This window comes from Haemaphysalis longicornis, unplaced genomic scaffold, assembly GCF_048455015.1.
Source record: "Haemaphysalis longicornis isolate Haplotype H1 unplaced genomic scaffold, Haemaphysalis longicornis Haplotype H1 scaffold_13, whole genome shotgun sequence".
Lineage (NCBI taxonomy): Eukaryota > Metazoa > Arthropoda > Arachnida > Ixodida > Ixodidae > Haemaphysalis > Haemaphysalis longicornis.
This window is the reverse complement of record NW_027526233.1, coordinates 9,285,375-9,304,808: the sequence shown is the minus strand read 5'-3', so window position 1 is coordinate 9,304,808 and position 19,434 is coordinate 9,285,375. Positions and strand designations below refer to the sequence as shown.

Below are 19,434 nucleotides of genomic sequence, written 5' to 3'. Positions count from 1 at the left end.
GTTGCGGCTCCGTGCTCGCAGTCGCCGTGGTTATTTCGGAAGTGAAACCGTTGTGGTGGGAAAGCGGGCGTAGTTCGTGCCGTCCGTTCGGTCCGACATTCCTCGGCGTCGCAAGCGTGACTTCATCGTCAGGGCATTCGAAGCTTCGTTTGGATCGGGTTCATTCGTTGCCGTTCTTGCCGTGTCCGTGTCGTCGCTCAAGACCTCGTCTTTTGCCCGTTGTTTCGAGAATGCTATAATCGCTATCTCTTCCCATTACAAGCAGGATCCGTTTATCGAGAGTCCGCTTGCTCGCGGTTGCGTCCTCTTGTACGAAATGGTGTTTGTCGTGTGAGTCTCGATCAGAGCGCGGGTGCCAGTGATCTTGTTTATTATGGCTCGGACATGCCGCATGCGCTGGCCGTGTCGTTGCTCGTTGACGGACCTACTTGCACGAGTGTCATGACGTTCGTCCGCTGGACTCGGGCGGGAGCAGCGGGTGTCGGAGAGCTCGTACTTTCCGGTAGGGTTGAACCGTGTGCGCTGGGTCTTTTGTTTCTTGTGGCCAGGTGATTTCTGCCATTGTAACATTCGCTGGCCAAGTCCGGATAGCACCTGCAGTGGGAGCGGAGGATGTCGCAAACAGTAGTTTCCTCCATGTGTGCTGGCTTGGTGGCGTTCCGTGCGTTGTGCATTTCGTTCTCCGTGGTCAGCTCCACTGGTTCAAGTTGGATGTCGTTCGTCACCTCTGGTGCGTTTCGTGCGCTGTGCGTCTCGTTTTATCTAGGAAACTCCCCTATAATTGGGGTGCGGTCGTTCGACACGTATGGTGCATTTCGGGCGCCGTGCGTCTTGCTCGCTTGTCGTGGTCATATCCACCAATCCGGATGCGATGTCGTTGTTTGCGTGGACCCGCGCCGGGACAGCACGTGCGGAAAATGTACGTACCGGCTCCGTTGCATTCCGTGCTCTCAGCGCTCCGTTTGTGTACGTCTGTACCGGAAGAGCAGGTGCCAGGAACGTGATGCCTTCTGGCTCGTGCGCGCTGCGTACGTTGCGCGTCTCGTTGCTCGTAGCTGGAATGACCTGCGTGTGGGCGATGTAGCTCGTGGGCGATGTAGCAGAGCAACGTGTGTTCGTGATCTCGCCAGAAATGCACTGACCTTCGATGCGTCTCCGTAATCGTGGCGATTACCTGGGAAAGGTCCGGTGAGCACGCAATCAATTTTGCATGCGTCGTCTCGTTCATTTGCATGCCGTCGTGCATTCTGCCTGTGCCCGGATCTCGTGCAGTCTAGGCACCGTGGAAAACGTGCGACCGACTCTCGCCAGTTGTCTCAGAAAACTTTCTCGTTCATCACGCAGCCTTCTGCTCTCAAACAGCGCCGCTTGCCGGGTCCTCTGCCGTTTGTTGTCGGAGGCAGCCTGAAGTAGCGTTGGCACATTCGTACGTTTGGAGAGATAGCGATGTTCTTCGTTGTCCTCTAGAAGACGCAAGATGATGTCGTCCTTACGGCCAGAGCAGGGTAGCACTCGTAATCGTAGTGCACTCACGAACTGCTGTTTCTTCGTAGAGCATAGGACGTAGCGTTCTGTTGAAGTCAGCACTGTGTCGACCACCGTCGGTGCCCCATGTCTGCGTGCTGCACTCCCGTAGTCGTGGTGCGGTCCGTCCAGGTTGTTCGTCCGTTCGTCCTCCGTTCGGCCTTAAATCATGATCCTGTCGACTGCAACATCTTAGCTAGGTCGTGGCTCGAATGAAAGGCTAAACAGAAAAAAATGAAATGTTTAACTAATTAGAAATACTGAGATTACATATACGTCAGGACAGAGGAGCCCGAGATGAAAACGTCTTACACGGTGCATTGTCGTAGGGCTTCCCAGTGCGCGAAGGCACGTACACGGGAGAGAGCGAAACGGGACATACGCACTCGCGTTTTGAATCGCGGGCTGAATCGCGGCTGAATCGCAGGGCAGTTGGCCAGTTGTAGAGAGAGTGCATTATGAACATGAAGCTACCTAACGGCGACCCCAGTAGCTCCCATGTGTACAGCGGGGCGTGATATTAAGTTGCAATAATGAATTATCTTTATGACGGACATAGACACACAGACTGACAGGCCAATATCGTCGCGCTCAAGTGGCCAAAGAAAGACTATCGTCTTTAAAACCATCTGGAAAGAGACGCTGCCGCCACTGTTCCGAATTCTGGGAACATTGCGCAACCGTACCCGTCGCAACCGCCGCCAGGCCGCAAAGTAAACGATAAACAGAAAGACGAAAACCGGCTAGCGCGCGAAAAGCCAAAGAAGGAGGTCCCGCCGTGAAAAAGGGACAGGACGGGCGCTATGCGTCGTTGTGTCTATTTCCGTTAACAGCTAGGCCAAAACCCACACGGGTCTGATCATACTCACTAATTTTTCTATGCGTGTGTGTGCGGTTAACCAGAGCGCCCGACACAAATTTGCTGCACTTGGCGACGCGCCGACGGTGGGCCCGATTCGCGCCTCGGTCAGCCAGCCCGCGGCAGGCGTGCCGCAACTGGCGGCACATGGCGTCGCCGAGTCTACTCTCCTTTTCCCATCGAGACGGCCGCACCAAATCATGCTTGGGACGACCGGCCCGCAAAAGACACGCAGCGACGAGTAGACTCTGGAGACGGCGCCACTGAGTCGCCTTCCCTTTCCCATTCGTGGCTCTGCTGACGCAATCATTTCGCCTGCATTCGCCGGATTCAAACTGCGGCCAGTGATAGTCCTGATTGGAAAGATTCGAACTGCACGCGGCTGCGGCGGAACCCCGGGGGTATAAAACCAGCCCTGAAGCAGCGGCTGTGCGGCGGCATTTCATCGGAGGCACTGAGTTGAGAAGTGCCTTTGTGCGAGCCATGTAACGCTCTTGCTGCCTTTGTATATATTGTATATGAATGCAGCTTAAAATCACCGTCGGCTCGACAACTTCATCGCTCTCCTCTTCGCCACGTCGATGGCGGACTGAGCAGGGCAACGTCGCAACATCTATGCATCTGCATTGTTATCCTGTGGCTTTTGTATCTATGTTGTACAACGCGCCCCTTATGTAACACTCCCCTGTGGGGCCTTTAAGGAAATAAAGTGAAGTGGATCGAACACCGGTGACTGAGCTAGAATGGCCCAGTCCCAACAGTGTGTGTGTGTTCGGGGGGGGGGGGGGAGGGGCGTGGAGAGGGTATCGGTCGCAGTCGAGGGCCGCAGGGCACCCAGTTGCTGCCGGTACTTGGCAGCCGTTACAGCAGCGTAGAACTGCTCTGCCGTGATTTGTGTACTCGAGGACAAAGTTTGTAGACGCGTTTTTCGGAGGCGTGATAGCTTGCACTGACATCACTGTATTGCCGTGTTGGTGGGTTAGTTTCACAGTGTAAATCTGCAGCTCTTATCTCGAGCAACGCGGATGAAGCTGACAGCGATCGATCAAAAAGTGCGGTGACGTCGTTATATGCCATCCACATGTTTTACGAGACGTTCCAAGATGCGACCTTAAGCGACAATCCCGGCGTCTGGCGTTGGCGTTCATCAATTCAAAACAATTCCTTCACGAGGCTTCTCACAGTGTGAGCTTAAATTCGGCGGTATAGTTGCTAGCGAGGGGGTGTCGCCCCGCCTGTAAACAGTAGTGAAGTTAGGAGAATAACAACCACCGAAATTCACCATCATCGTCAGCGCCCTCATTACACGGTGGCATAAACGAGAAGCGGCGAATCAGGTTGCCACTCGAAAGTAAAGCCATTCGAAAGCAAAACGCTCCTCCAGCGGCAAGATGACAGAGCTCTCCGACAAAATATGCGAGGCTAAACAAGGCGCCACACGCGTTGAACTGGATATTATGATGTCCGATTCACGACTCACAAACGTGCTTAGGTGTACTCGGATATTTTATTTCCATTGCTGGGGCAAATTCTACCGCCGCGCCTGCACGCCGTAGTGCACGGTGGGGCTATATGCTCACTTGTAAATGGCACTACACGAGACCATATTACTAGCGAACCTGAGCAAAATGTTTCAAAACGGGAACCTAATAAAACCATATGGGCGCACGTACATCAGCCAAACTGTCGCTTGAATAAGCACAGCGAACGTTACAAACCACGTAGTCGGTTTGACACGAGTTACGTAAATTAACTGCGACTGTTGAAATGAGTGGTTCGGCTCACGAAACGACTACACAGCGTGACATGCGTCTACGGAAACTTCTGAAGACCGAAAAAGAGGGACTTCAGTACGCCTAGTTCGTATGTTGTTAGCAGCCTCCACCGCCTCTCCCCTAAAACAATTGAAGGGAGCAAGCGCAATGAAGCCGCCACGCGTTCACAGGCCGCGTCAACAAAAATAACTGCGGCAGTCAACAAGTCCCATCAGAGAAGAGCAACTGCGGCCGCGTTTCCCGCCAGGCCCTCACCCCCTCCTTTTTCCCTCTTCACCGTGACCCCTTTGCGAGCGACCGCCAAAAAACGCTTACAGCGCCAAACAGGGACCGGGAAAGGAGGGAGGTGCCGTTTTCGTTGTCTAATTTTACCATCCTTGACAGTTAAGCTGCACAGTTGTACCGCTAAATGTTTGCGACTCGTACACGCGCGTCCGGACTCGAGCTCGTGGTAAAACTTGTTTGCACCACTGTACTCAGGAGTGCATATACTCATGAATACACAGTACTCATGAATGCACAGTACTCATGAGTACACTGTACACATGAGTGCTGTGCTGTGTACTCATGTGTACAGTGTACTCATGAGTACTGTGCATTCATGAGTACTGTGTACTCATGAGTACTCATACTCATTAGTACTCATACTCATGTACTCATGAGTACTGTATTCACGAGTAGTGGACTTACCCCTGTACTCACTCGTCATCGTACTCACTGTTTTTTCCTGGGTGTGTGATCACTCATCATCGTACTCACTTGTGAGTTTGAGTACAAATGAGTACAAATGAGTGTACTCACGAGTGAGTACGCCGACCTATGGACACAACACGTTCGAGCGTTCAGCAAAGTTTCAAAAACTGTTTTACCTTACATATGATTACTGGGAATCGTAATGCCTTCTGCCAAAGCCAACAGACCTGAAGCCCTAGAATTTGTTTTGGTCTTCCATTTTCACTGTTTTCGGTTATTAGCAGCTGACTGTTCCCTTTGTTCGAAAGATTGCCTAATTGAGAAGCTGACCCTATCTCCGACTCTTCGCGCTCCGCACAGGACCGGCTTCGCAACGAATGGGGCAACGCTGGCAATGTTTCTTCCGTAGCGATATCAAAAACTATGCTTTAACTGACACCATGAGCTAGTGTATCCGACTTTAAGCCTAGTATTACGATGAAAAGTTACCGACACGCCAATTCTGGTGCGGAAAAGCATCAGACGTTGACCGAGTGCAAAGAAACAACAGGAGAGCGAGCCTGAGTGAAGCAGACGACAAATGCCAGAATCCCTAAGCCTACGTCACGGAGGCGCGCTTCGCAGCGCCGACCGTGTTCGCGCTCACCGCCAATATTTATTTACATCAAGTCATGTGTTTTTACAAAGAGTGTATTCTTTGCTGTGCAATAATGTACACAAGCTACTAGAAAGAGACATTCTGCCTTAACCAGTCCAGAGGAGACCCACTTTTTTTGAAGCATTTGCTCTTGTGAGGGGTGCACTCATCCACAGAATGAGAGCCCAATACAAAATTTAACTGAGAAACACGCGTCGCCGCGAATTATTCGGAGACGGTAGTGAATGTTGCAGTGCTTGAACGCTCCCTATGCGGGGCAAGCATTGCTTGTGCCTCTGCACCAGACGCACGATACGGATGTAGTTTCGACGTGGTAGCAAATTCGGGTTGAATGTACGTTTTTGGTGCTACTGATACACATGCACAAACATATATGCGATTATCGAACGATTGGAACACTCAAACATTCACTGCACATGCGGGGCTTGCGAGTGTGACGCCAATTAAAGCCATCGTACCCTCAATCTGAACGCAGAGAGCCTTGTTTGTACCAGTGCACTTTACTGAGTGACCGCTTTGAAAAATGACAATCCATGCAGTGTAGTGTAGACTGCTATGTGCTTCGGCTAAAAGTTACCTAAAGCGTACCACTCCAGTGCAGGTACGACAAATGATGCGAAGAAGTACAATATCGTAATTCCTTAAAAACTACCCACACAAAAAAAACATAACTGTTGCGAACTCAACCTGGAGCGGTCGACCGCGCGTATTGGCGATCGGTTGTTGCGAGCAACAAACCGTTTAGCCAACGTAGCAGTATGATCCCACTTCGCTCAACAAAAAGCCTACAAACAGCCCAAAGACTAGGGCTCTTCGATTTACAGACTCGAATTCACCCCGAATATTCCGCGGGAGTCCGAGGATTCCCCGAAGCCATAAGGATACACAAGAAAATCGAATTACTGACTGCTTTCAGGAAATCTGCGGTGAGTACGGGACTGTAAATCAAACAGCCCTACTGTTGCTACTCCCCCGGTGGAAAGGCTGATTTACGTAACGCTCGAAATCAGTCGCTGTCAAAAAACATTAGGGCTAAGCGGCGACGAAACGTCTAACACGAAACGGAACAGCCCTGCCCTGTTAAATACTGAAGTAAAGTGCGAAAAGTAGACTAGTCACTTACCTTAAATCACATGCGGCATATCTTCGTCGAAACAATAATCCAATGTCTTCAAAACAACCACAACAAAGCACTCGACAAGCGTGTACAACTCCACCACAGAACAGGGACTCCACCGTCTCGGCGGCCAGGAGGAGGGAAAGACGGTTGCGTGATGGCGTGGCGATGTCGCTGGATGGGGCAGTGGAGTACTGAGGCTGGTGTTTCGGTTTCGGTTTCGGCCTTTGTTTTTTCGTAACGCAGTTACGAAAACTACCAAGAACAGGCACATTTTCCGTTTAAAGAAAAATCATATCGTGCTGTCGGCGAAAAAAAAAAACAGACCGACTTCGGATCGAACCACCAACCTTAGCAACAAAAAGCGAGCGCATTACCATTGCGCCACCGCCACAACCGAAAGGGCGCCCGAACAAGCGGCATTGATTTGGTTTCTCAAACTGAATCGGCAATGAATGCACAAATATTGTGAGTTATGTTTACTGCTTCTTGTATATAACCCATTCCGGCGGTCACACCACTTCCTGGGCACGCACCGGTCACCAAAACGAGGCTCACCTTGAGCCGTGTAGCCAGCAATGTCAACCTAAAAGAGATTTCGCACATCCCCGTTTTCCCCGACGAAAGCCAATGTAGCTATGAGTGAAATGGCATGCGCGCCCGAAATGAAAATTATGTTGTGTAGTAATACCACGGTTGGATCTGTCTCAAGGCACCTGATTAAAACTAAGGCGGATCGGCGAACAGCTAGACCCGTACTCTGCTGCGTACAATTTAAGCCATGCCACGGACGGTTCTGTCCGCGGGCTCAGCACAGCGAAAATGAACACGTATGGTTTTACCCTGTCGCAGCGAAAAAAAAGCTGCCCATGTTTTCAACGTAAGGGTCGGCACTGCCCCTCTTAAACCAAAAACGGCGAATGAAGGGCATGCAGTTTCATACGAGCCCTTCAAGTTCTGGCTTAAAAACAAGAAGCGCTAATCAAAGTAGCTTTTCTCTAATATGCCAAGTTTTCAGCATCTTATCAAAAAGGTAGTTATTGTTTTTTTTTCTCGAAATTTCCAATGCCACCGCTATGTTTCTGTTATTATATCATGTCCTTTGCTATCGAAGTAATTTTGGCTTGCTGCCAGCATTCGTTCGGAAAATGCTTTTCCATCATCAATACAGCAGTCAAGCTTGCCGTCACGCCAGCAACTGCCGTCATTGCGTAGCGTGCCTATTAAGTTTTCGGCAACACCTTTTCAAAAAGGCAGCTTTTGTAAATTTCTCGCAACGGTCAATGCCACCGCTATGCTTCTGTTATTGCAAGCGCTTCGCTCTCGTATAAATTTTGGCTTTCTGCTGTCATTCATTCAGAAAATGCATTTCCATCATCAATTCAGCAGTCAAGCTTGCCGTCACGCCAACATCTGCTGCCATTGCGCCGCAAGCCTGCCAGCATGGAAAAAGGTGCTGGAAGACACTGGAAAATGCTTGCAGGCATGCCAGCATGCCTGCCAGCACCTTTCAGCGTCCCCTTCCAGCACCTCCCATTACAGTCAGTGTCTTACGTACATCAAGCTTTCCGAGGCGGCCGTGAAACGAAATTAACCTTTCCAGCAATGAATCTTGATTGTTGGTTAAAGAAATTTTCAACAGGGCTGTTCCGAACAATTCAAAGCATCTCGTCGCAGTGTCAAAAAACTTGATCCTTAGTAAATCAGTTACGAGGTAACGAACACCTGTCTACATAAAAAACAAAATAGAACACAACTTTGGTTCCGTTACTCCCGACCTAGCCAGAAAATTCAATGAAACATTTTCATCAGACCAAAACCATCCTCATTCACGTGCAATTCACAATGTACTACTTAATCATGTGTCGTCATCCGCGTTTATTCCGTCTTTGACTGAGCCTCATCTCTTTTGCATAGTCAGTAGTTAAAGCTGCAACAAATCACCAGGGCTTGATACATACACATAGGTGACCTCTGCAGAAGTATTGTGTATTTAAAAGGTGTTATTTTGTTTACACTGAAAAACATAATTGAACTCTTGGCCAGACAATCTAAAGTGCGCATGCGTGGTTGCACTCTATAAAAGCGGGAAGAAAGATCCTTAAAACTGCGTCATGTTTCAGGTGTACCTTTTTCTTCGCAAATTCTTGAAAAGCACATATTAGTGTTTACGACTTCTTTTGTACAAAGCATGAGTTACTGAGTGAACATGAATACGGATTAATCTCTGGCGCGGGCACGTGGGTGTTACTTGAAAGTTGTCTAGCACCCTTCATAACAGCAGAGATCAGAATGATGTTTCGTTTGTGTTATTTCTTGATGTTAAGAAAGCGTTTAATACTGTGAACCATGGTATACTCTTCAATACATTATGCCGTTATGGCTTCCGCAGACCATTTGTATGTCTGCTTCAAAATTGCCTTCGGGATCGTTCTCAAGTGGTATCACTTGGATCAGTATTGAGTTGATACCATCAGACTTAAGAAAGGTATACCGCTAGGGTCTATCTTGTAGCCTCTTTTTTTAATTTGTATGTTCATGACTTTGCTACTGTTGTTAAAACTCCAAAAGTGTTCAATAGGCTGATGACACCGCGCTGGTATCTGGAAACTCTGGTTATGCTCTCGCTCTCTCAAATCTTCAAGATGATTCCAGAAATATAGCGGGTCGGTTCGAAGCACAATTATTAACAATCAACCCTGTAAAAGCAGGCTAATTTGTTTCCAAAATCAACAGAAAAGAGTGCAGAAATACTGCTTTATTACGATAAACACATCAAATTGTGCACCTCGTTCCAGTGCGTGTACTTTCTGTGTCGAGTATGTTAAATGCATAGGTGTAAGTTGTGATGGTATGTTTCGTGGAACACACGCATGGCTCATCTGTAGAAAGCTTAGAAGTATTGCTTGTATGTTGTACAACTTAAAAGTGTTTCTGCCTTTCTGTGTTCAAAAATACTAGCTCAGACTTTGCGTTACAGTGTTCTTCGTTATGGCATGCGCTGTTTTTTCGACTGCTCTGGTACCTGGAAAAAGAGTTAACAGTATTGAAAAAAAAAACTTAGCCAAGAGTGTTCTTTATATTCCACACGAGCCGTAATCGCACTGTGTATTTAAGGCAAGTGGTTTACCGTCTTACTATATTTTATTTAGGGACGTCGTCGTGCTAAAATATTTCTGGTATACGAATTACCGAACCCCCAATGTTAAACCTGTACCTCTGCGGCCCATACCTCGCTATATGACGCCAAGGGTACATACCCATTACGGAATGGCTGCAAGGCCATATTGTGTCCCTGCTATCTTCAACCAATTGCCAGCCGAATCGTTCTCCTCAACTATGCGGAAACACTTGCGTGCTGCTATTCTAGCACTAGAATTAGGCTGATGTATGCATGTGTGTGCGGCGACAGTTTGCTATACCTTTCTTCTCTAATTGCTTCTTGGTTTTGAGGAAAATGCCACCCAGATAGCTGGAACCCATGTTAATTTACATTATTTTTGTTTCTCTGGTCGTCTTCGTCTATTGTGTTGGTCGGTTGTATTTGCTTTTTTTCCTCCTTCCTATTTCGTCTTTTCTCTTTTTCTTCTTATTTTTGTTTCGCTGTCTTTTTTTACCTCCCTATTCAGTTATCACTGCCAATGAGTGCTTTTTGCAAAAGGGAAGCCCGTTGATACCGGGCGATGCCGCACAAGCCCTCCTGTAGGCTTTGGCGGGCGCATTTGTACCTTTGTATGTAATCCTTGAGAACAAATAATTTCAAATTTGAAATACAGGAGATAAAGTGGGATTTATTACAACAGTCGTGACGAAAAAAAAATCTTCCTACGTTGTAATCTTCCTTTGCTTCTTTTGCAATTTCAACTGCCTGAACAAAGTTTTAAAAACACAAAATCGTAATATTTCTCAATTTATGGCTTCTGAAATTCAAGAGAAGTCTTTCAAACGCTCATTTTGAGATGCACCTCAAGCGACCCCGCGATACCATCGATAGGGAGAGGGACAAGCAATGATGTGTTGTTAAGAACAGTGGCGAATGAAACGCTCTTCGTGCATGTTATTTGTAAAGCCGTGAAACAAAGATTTTAAAAATAAAATAAAAACTTGATTTATCCCATCCGTATGGATTGCGGCCACTCCAGACCAGTGAGCGGTGTCCTCAGTCCTGGACTCCCTGGTTGAAGCCGGCCTTCCTTGCCCTATTCACCAGCCAAAGGTGGAAACACAGGTCAGACCTGGTCAACGTTGTTGCCCACTGTAAAGGGGCAACGACGCTGGGATTGCGAGGGAAATCTGGGGTGTTTGAGCATTCCGAGACTATATGAAACAGTGTTCCTCATGTGAGGAACACTCTAAACTTTTTTTCCTCCCATATACTCCATAGAGGTTCTTTTTCGCCTGTCCTCTAGTGGTCCTCCTTGTAGGAGTTTTTTTACTACATGGAACAGGCAGGTTTTGTTTACCTCCTCAAAACAGGGCGTTTTTAGGTTATAGAAAGGAGGTATTTAGGGCGTGTTAAGAAATGTTCGGGAGAATTTAAGGAGGTCAAAATGGAGTATTCTTTACTTCCTGAAGGGCGTTTTTAACTGATGTTTATGGAATTTTTAGGCGGTTGAACAGGAGCCTATTATGGCTCCCTTTGGAAGTACTTATGTTAGTTTAGGGGCGTTTTTAGGAGGTTCAGGGAAGCATTTACTTCTTTTGAATGGAGTTTGACGAAAGCTTGGGGAGTTTTGTAGGCCTTCCGAAAGGAGTTTTTCAAGGCCACAAGGGAGAATTTCTAGTTCCCTGCGGGAGTACTGATTTCACATGTTTTTTCTCGATTTCTGGTTTATTTCAAACGAACTTTCGCAGACAAGTTTACATGGTACATGGTGTACACAAGGAGGTTCCGAAATAAATACTTATGGCGAACTCATATTGGAAATCACAAATGGTACATTGCTAAATAACACGCCAGTTAGGAATTGAAGACAGCAATACGATGCTAGTTGAACAAACCGTAGAAACAATATTACTACAAGAACTGGAAATACGCGAAAACAAAGATAGGCACAAACACAACCGCATGGTAAGTGAAATCATTATAGAATACTAGCGGATCGAGAACGCGTCAGTACTTATCAGAGCTTATCAGTACGCATCAGCGCTCAGTACACAGTGAAAAAAATGGTTTCAGTGGTTTACAACAACAACAAAAAAATTCAGTAGGTGGTGAAATGAGCGAGAGCTGTGTGCTAGTTGAACAAATTGTAGAAACAATAATAATACAAGAACTGGAAATACTTGAAAAACAGATAGGCACAAACACAACCGCATGGTAAGTGAAATCATTATATAATACTAGAGGATCGAGAACGCCTCAGTATTTATCAGAACTTATCAGTACGCATCAGTACTAAGTACACAAAGTGAAGAAAAAATGGTTGCAGTGGTTTACAACAACAAAACAATATTTCAATTTGTGGTGAAATGAGCGAGAGCTGTGCAACGATTTGATATTGAAAGGTAACAAGCATTTTGTAGGTGGTAAAGGCACAAGAGATAAATGATGTAGGAGACAGACTGCAGTGAGATGGCTATGGATAAATGAGTAATATAAAGAACAAAAAATATGCTGCGGAAAATACCAGTGCGTTTTGATAAAGACACAAATGCGCCAAGAAAAGTGACCGAGTCTGACGGGTTAATTGCAATGATATAGAACAGAATGGGTGGTATCGCGACAGCTTCTTTAGAGTGAGAAAAAAAAGCCATGAAATTCGTGTTTTTCGGATAATTTTTAGTTGATTCATTTCGCACCAGTTGCCAATATTATTTAGATAATTGTTTCAAGTTAAATTAGTTTGTTAATATTATTGCTTCACTGAAAGATGGCTGTATTATCAGCATACAGAACGGCCCATCAAATATCCCCTTTTCAGTAAAAAAACAAAAAAGAAAAAGTCAGAAATATAATACGGAATTCTTTTTGACTACTATCCGATGATTACAGGATTGAAAACAAATATTAGTGAGCGATATTGATGCGATAAAAGTTAATTACTTCTAAATCCTTCACACGTGGTTTGGTGTTAGCAAGGTCCAAAAATGCATGTTCCACAAACGTTAGAGCTCTGTGTGCCTTCTTGGGATATTGAATGTTGAAAACCCAGAACGATGCAAACAGACTACACAGTCCTCCCAGTAAAGATGATGCAGTCAAGACACGCTGGCCATCGATGTGGAGGCTAAATTCCCCGTTCACGGAATGCAGGCAGGGAGTCAGAGGAACATCTGCCTGAAAAAGCAAAAAAAAAAAACAAAAATGCCCCACACGTAAAATTCAAAACAGACACTATGGTTAAATGAACTTAATAATTCGGTACAGTAATAAAATTGTAAGGCCAGGTTCCCTGCGAATTCCAGTACCTAAATTAGGAATGCAAAGGCTTCATAAAACCAAGTGCCAGTACATTAACCGTCGTGGCTTTTGCAGCAGTAAAAAAGATATTACTTCCGCACAATATATTCGAGCACAACTTTAAATGACAGTGAAGATAAAATGCAAGTCTCTGTAGGTTGATAGATTAGTTTTTGTTTTTGACTGAAAAACACTTTGGTATTGCATGATTTTGTTAACTGCTGTTTCTTGCTTTAAGATGCCAGCTTGCATCTATTCGAGTGGGCACACAGTTAAAGATGCAAACCCTTACACTGCCTCTCCCCTACCATGGTGGCTCACTTTCATAGAAAAAGTGCAGCTTTTGCGAGCTGGACGGCTGTTGCAAGCCGTGGCAATACTCACTTCTGCTGGAGGGGCCAACTTGGTTTCCGAATGCAGCCTTGCCTTGTACAGCACAGCCTATCCTGCCTGAAGATCTATGAAGTCATATAACTCGATCATGTATCAGGATCTGCAGAAGAAAATCGTGTCAGCAAATAATGAATTCATGCCGGACATGCACCCATTGTTTCAGTTATACTTGCAGATACCTCCACCTATTTCCCTCCTGGTGTTACATTCAAAGCTAATTTGTTACGGCTTGTCTCATCAAGAATGCGAATGCATACCCCAAAAGCCACAAACGAGTACAATAAAACGAGTGTGCGCTTTTTTCTTTGCCCGTGCGTGTACGTGCTGAGTGCGGCACGGGTACTTCGCAGTTAACCCTATCCAAACGTTTGAAAAACGCATCGACTGATGACAGACCACTTACCAGCGAGCTGTCCACAGCTGTCGCCGTATCCAAATGCTGTTAGCGGCCGTTCCTCGTGTGACAGGGGCACATAAAAATCTTTCCACCAAATGGCACTACTAGTCCTTCTCAAATAAGAAAAAACGATGGACCAAGGCGAGGCTTGAAGCTCCGGCCGCACCGAGTCACCGGCCGCGCTGCGTTGATAGCACGGAGGTTGTTTACATCCGGGCAGCAAGTCGTGCCGCCAGGGCAAGTTGAGTCGCTGCAGTCGGGTGCGTTGGCGCGCTGGCACGAAAATTTCAATTGTCTATATATGCGCAAGCAAGCGAAGCAGATGAGCATTGCAATTGTTTGCAACGGCGAGAACTGTCTCTTTGTTATCAGCAGAGTTTGACAACACCTATCGCCAAAATAAATAGATTGAAACAACAGTACGGCCGCGCTGTCTGCCTGTGATCGCGCTGGCTGAAGCATCTATACGGGTATACGTACGGTATCGGTTTTGTAGCTGCATGCGACCATCGCGTCCTGCTTACTCGTTCTAATGAGCATTAGGCCACGGTTGAAGTGCTGATACACGGAAACAACAGGAGACTAACATGGCGACCGCCCGCTTGAGATGATTACCTCAGATGGGGAGTTTATTGTGGACGTGTTAGTTTACAAGGAACCGAACGCCATCTCACAAATGGTGTTATGTCGTTCTAAATCCTCACTTTTGCAACACGGATGGGCAACGGTACTACCATGGAGGTTCGTCCACATATTTAGACCATGCCTAGGCTAGGGAGTACATTTTTTGCTATAAGTACTTTTCAGGGCACATTACTTGATTAAAACTCCATTTCCGGCTAGTTTGCGTTTACAGTGAAGAAGATGCCCTGAGGGGGAAGATTGTGGCGAAAATGAGGGGGAATATCATGGGGAATATTTTGTGCCAGAGCGTGTTGTGGGGGAAGGTGTTTGTCTGGAGCTGGTGGCGTGTTGTGTTGTGGTGGCGTCTGCCTGGTCTACTGCTGCTTCCTCGGCTACGGCGGTGTCCGTGGTGAGGATAGTGGCTGTGGCTACGTTCTGAAGTTTATTATTCACCATTGATATTGCACAGGAGTTGTTGGTAATGTAGGGAGTGAAATCTGTGTATAGTACATTCTTTTGATGTTGATATTGTGTCTGATGATATTTGGCGCGTTGTCCCATGGGATAGGTAGGGTTCATATTTCGAGGAATTGGGGTAATGCGGAATGTGTTCCCGTGTTGACCATAGGTGTATTTTTTTTCTTTATTGCTTTGCTTTGATCATGTGCCAGACATTCCAGGCAAACCCGGTTATAACGAACAGCGTGATCCAACGTGATTTGGTCGCTATACGAAGTAGTTCGATATAACAGAACCAGTTTATAAGGAACTTCAGTATCGAATTTGTTATATACATTTTGAACAGGTAATTGAAAACTTGATAAAAAATAAAGACCGTGCCACTCACCATGAATAGTACTCTATTCTAAAAAAATTATTGCAGAGCAATGTGCAGCTATTTGCACTAGGGAGTGAGTTTCGCCGGAACCATGTATTTAACAGTATCAATGACAATCGTATTTCAGACAGGCAACATCATACGGCGCAACTCGAGTAAAATTCTCGGTATATGGGCTTGGGCCTGTTGCTGATTCGTCGTAATCTTGCTATGAAGCGCTGCAATGTCGGCAAAATAGGTACGGCCGGAGTGCCGGAGTCGCGAGCAGCTTAGCACTTCTGGCTGTTTTTTAAATGCATAGCATTTTAGTAACTCACAATGTCACGCGGCGTTGGCGTGCGCTGTCGTAGTCCGCATGCGCGCCTTGTCGTAGTCCGCAGGCGCGCCTTGTCGTAGTCCGCAGCCAGGAAGAAATAACAGTTTCCGGCGCCCGGTTTCGAACCCATGACGCCGCGGGCGGAACGCAAGGTGCCCGGCGCACAACCGACCGAGCCACGAAACCGACACAGATTTCGATGCACCGAACGCGCCTTATATCCTTCACTCATTTCTCGTTTGTTTCGAAAGCGCCACAAGTTGTCCCGCGCTTCCAAAAGATGGCGACACGGGTCCCGCGATCAAGAGATACGACTTGCCGGCGCACCCCCTCGCACCCCTCGCACCCCCTCGCGCCCCTCGCGCCCCTCGCACCCCTCGCACCCCCTCGCACCCCCTCGCGAGGGGGATGTCTTTTTTCTTCTCCTTCCTAACGCGTGATAGGTCCGGCGCTCTTTGCCCGTGCTCAATCACCTGGCAGGCAGCTGCCTAATAGGAGTGCAAGAAGGCGAGTTAGGCAAGAAGCGCGGATCGCTCCCCTCCCTGATGTGTTTCACAGAAGCGCGGGCGGACAGTGCGTCGTCCCTATGTTAGGCGCAGCAGGCGCATGAGCGCGTTGGAGGGCTTTTGGTGACCCATCGCCCGCGCTCAGAGATCGATAAACTCATTGTTCAGCACGTCATAAAAATATACTTCCCAAGTATCGTGGCAGATAACCTTGAGCGCTCGCTATAAAGCATATTTCCCTGTGTATCAGTTTGTATTATTCGGGTTTGACTGTCCAATTCAGCAGCGTGAAATTGCACGCATACTAAAAGTTACGTTGCCATCCAAGAAATGACTCACGCGGTAAATTAAAAAAAAGCCCTGATTTTGGCACCAAGTCGGGCAATACCTTCTGGTATTTCCTAACTCCAACGAATCGGCCACTGCTCTGTTTAGAGTACTGCATTTCACAACAAGCAATCACATTCGCGTAAAGCCTTCCTAAGCGCAAGCGCTATATGCTGTGGAGGCCCATGGCCACGAATAAATCGTCAGGCACTCCAAAATATTCTATAACGGTTTATGGAAAATTCTTGCAAGGGCCATTTGTAGCCCATTCCAAAAATATAATCCTTCCCAAAAAATCATTTATAGTGATTTACAGCTCAATCAATATACCTTCCTGTAAATAACGCACTCGGTGGAAAAATTCGGTATACAACGCGCCCGTTGGTATTTGTAGAGCAGCACGCCAGTTTTGTTTTCGTAAATTCTCCTAAACGCAGAGCTTTAACCGCCAACTTACTGTTGAACGCCTCTGACTTTATCCGTAGGCGAGCATATTCAATTGATGAAACAACGTCAGCAGCACTGTTTATTGAAGGAAACGAACCTCGATACCTGCTTGTGGGACTCGGTGAAGCGCTGTTTCAGTGCTTCTAGGGAAATAAAAATTTGAGCTTTATGTACGTGCACTTACGCCGTTACAGTTATTTGCTTGACTTTAGTCAAAGGCCAAATGATTTATTACACACTGTTCGCTAACGCTAGAACATGCATTTTATGTTGCTGCAGCTGGCACAATAGAACTTCATCTTTTATTGTTGTTAATCAGTGCAGTTCTAAGAGGGAACGACCGTGCTCTATTTCAGAGGGTTTAGGCCCAAGAGCCTGGAGTCAGTCACTCCTTCGTCACTGGGGAATTGACCGTGGAACACATTATATGCCTTGGATATTTATTCCGCCTCAGGGGCCACCTGCTGGAAGCTACAAACTACAGAGTCGTCGTCCTCCCTGTAAGTTGCACCCACGCAAAGATCATTAATTCTTCTTTGATCAAGGTATCAAAAAAATACGTGGTGGCCGCTTGTCTTGTACCGCCAAACACACAAGCTCCTCCATGTGTGCTTGCATGAGTAGTGTACTAGCGAACCTAATGTTTCCTCGAGTGATAAATTGCCAGCATGTTGAAAAGAAAACGAGAATAGCGCGGACGTGCAATTAATTTCCTGGGCAGGGAGCCGCTGCAGGGGGTAGTAAAGTGCGTCACATTCTGATTACCCAAAGAGGGGTGCAACCAAAAGAGCGCCCGTTACTTGTATATATCCTCGTATATGATTCCTATGAACCAGCAATGACATTATTATTGGACGCAGTATTTGTAGCTTTGTAATTGCCTTTTTTGAGACAAGGGATCTGAAATTGCAATCTTGACTCATATTTAAAACTCAGCCAGAGAATACACAAGAAGACACCGCGAGCACTTCGTGGGTCTTCTGTCTACACTTTCAATTTGAATTAGATGCAACTAGCTCAACTTCTTGTTCCACTGAAGGAATCTTGAATGCGGCTTCATACTGCCCTAACTGCAAAAATGAAATAATTTTTATAATCGCCCGGGCAACCGGTACAACATGAAGTCTCAAATAAGCAAAACAACTACTGTTCAGACTTCAAGCGAAATCAACAATGTATCAATACGGAAGCCCTCTTTAATGGTCATACGCTGTATGAATGCTGCACAGTATGATAAAAGTGCAATTCTGCCTGGCAAGTTAATCCTTAGAAAAATGCCACAGTGAGACGTAATGCTCCTATACTATTTTTTTGTTTCGGTTCTGAGTCGTACTTAAATTATTGTGAACTCAACCAAAAGCAGTGAACTCTACGAGAATTTAGGCATGCATTAAAATATTTTTGGTAATATTCTTTCCCAGAATTCCGCAAAAAATGCATTTTTACGGGCTCAGCGTCTCGAGTTTCTGGTCTCCATGGAACAAATACCAGATCTTGTTTGGCGTTTCCGACCGAGCTACGTCTACAACCTTAATTAAATCAACGCTTGCATTGTGATATTTTCAATCGATCTTTCGCACACCTACGACAGCCCATTCCGCGGCCAACTTGGCGGCGGCCGCAGCTTCCCGCACACGCTGTGTACTCCTTCTTGTGTAGCTTTGCGCGAATTCACGGTGCAAACATTTGCTAACATCGACCATATGCTTTTTCCACAGTGAAACCTTTATGTACCCCTGCTTCACAGCACCAGAATAACAGAGTCACACATTTGGGCTCAATTTCACCACGTAAGTCCTTCTAGAAACCCTTTCGCGACACCGGGTGATATTCATAAGCGCAGCCTGCACCACTTGCCTTGCTTCCACTGAGATCACCCGAACTTCAGCTCAGAGGCTCCAATCGCGAACGACAAACTCCACTTTTAAGATCTAGGCACAATGATGTGCACCGTTCCTGTCTTTGCAGTGGCAAGATATGTTGTGACATTCTGGCGCGAAAGTGAAATCGCTCAATGGCCGTTGGAGATGAGGGAACCTTTGCTGGCACTGGTCGGAGATGAGCAGCCGAGGGGGCACATGTTCCCGAATGAACGAGGACAGCGTTGAAAAAATGTTACATTTTAGATGCTCTGGTGCGGCCATTAAGACGACGTAGACAAAGGATGTGACAAAGAACTCGCGCACTTGTCGTAAACGGAGTGTTTAAAGTGCCGTCCAACGGTACTCCATCTCAGCGCCACAGCTATGGCTAGAGAGCCGTCCGACGAAACTCGGATTTTTAAGACTGGGCTCGAACAAACCATGGCGTCTGCTGTTGTGGTGTATATCGTGTCGCGATCGTGTTACCAGCGCAACGGTTGGCTGGCAGCGCGTGGGCAGGAGCGGCGTTTTGTGTATAAATTGGCGCACCCGGCTTGGGTGCGGGGTCTTCATTTGTGAGCCTGCACGTGCGAGTCTCGGGAAATAAAGCAACGTTTTCCACGCTTGCTCGGCTGACGGTTACTACAAGTGGCGACACGGATGGGATCCTCACCGAGCTTCTAAAATGACTTCGC

The 19,434-nt window shown here is 46.8% G+C and overlaps 1 long non-coding RNA gene across 1 annotated transcript in view; it reads left to right on the top strand.

The window, feature by feature from the left end:
• LOC144163994 (uncharacterized) overlaps positions 1 to 18,871 on the top strand; it is a 53,727-nt gene extending 34,856 nt beyond the window's left edge. The window contains exons 2-3 of the long non-coding RNA XR_013320985.1: positions 17,234 to 17,377; positions 18,596 to 18,871. This is a non-coding gene — a long non-coding RNA (uncharacterized LOC144163994). The remainder of the gene's footprint in view (positions 1 to 17,233; positions 17,378 to 18,595) is intronic.
• The last annotated feature ends 563 nt before the right edge of the window (positions 18,872 to 19,434 follow it).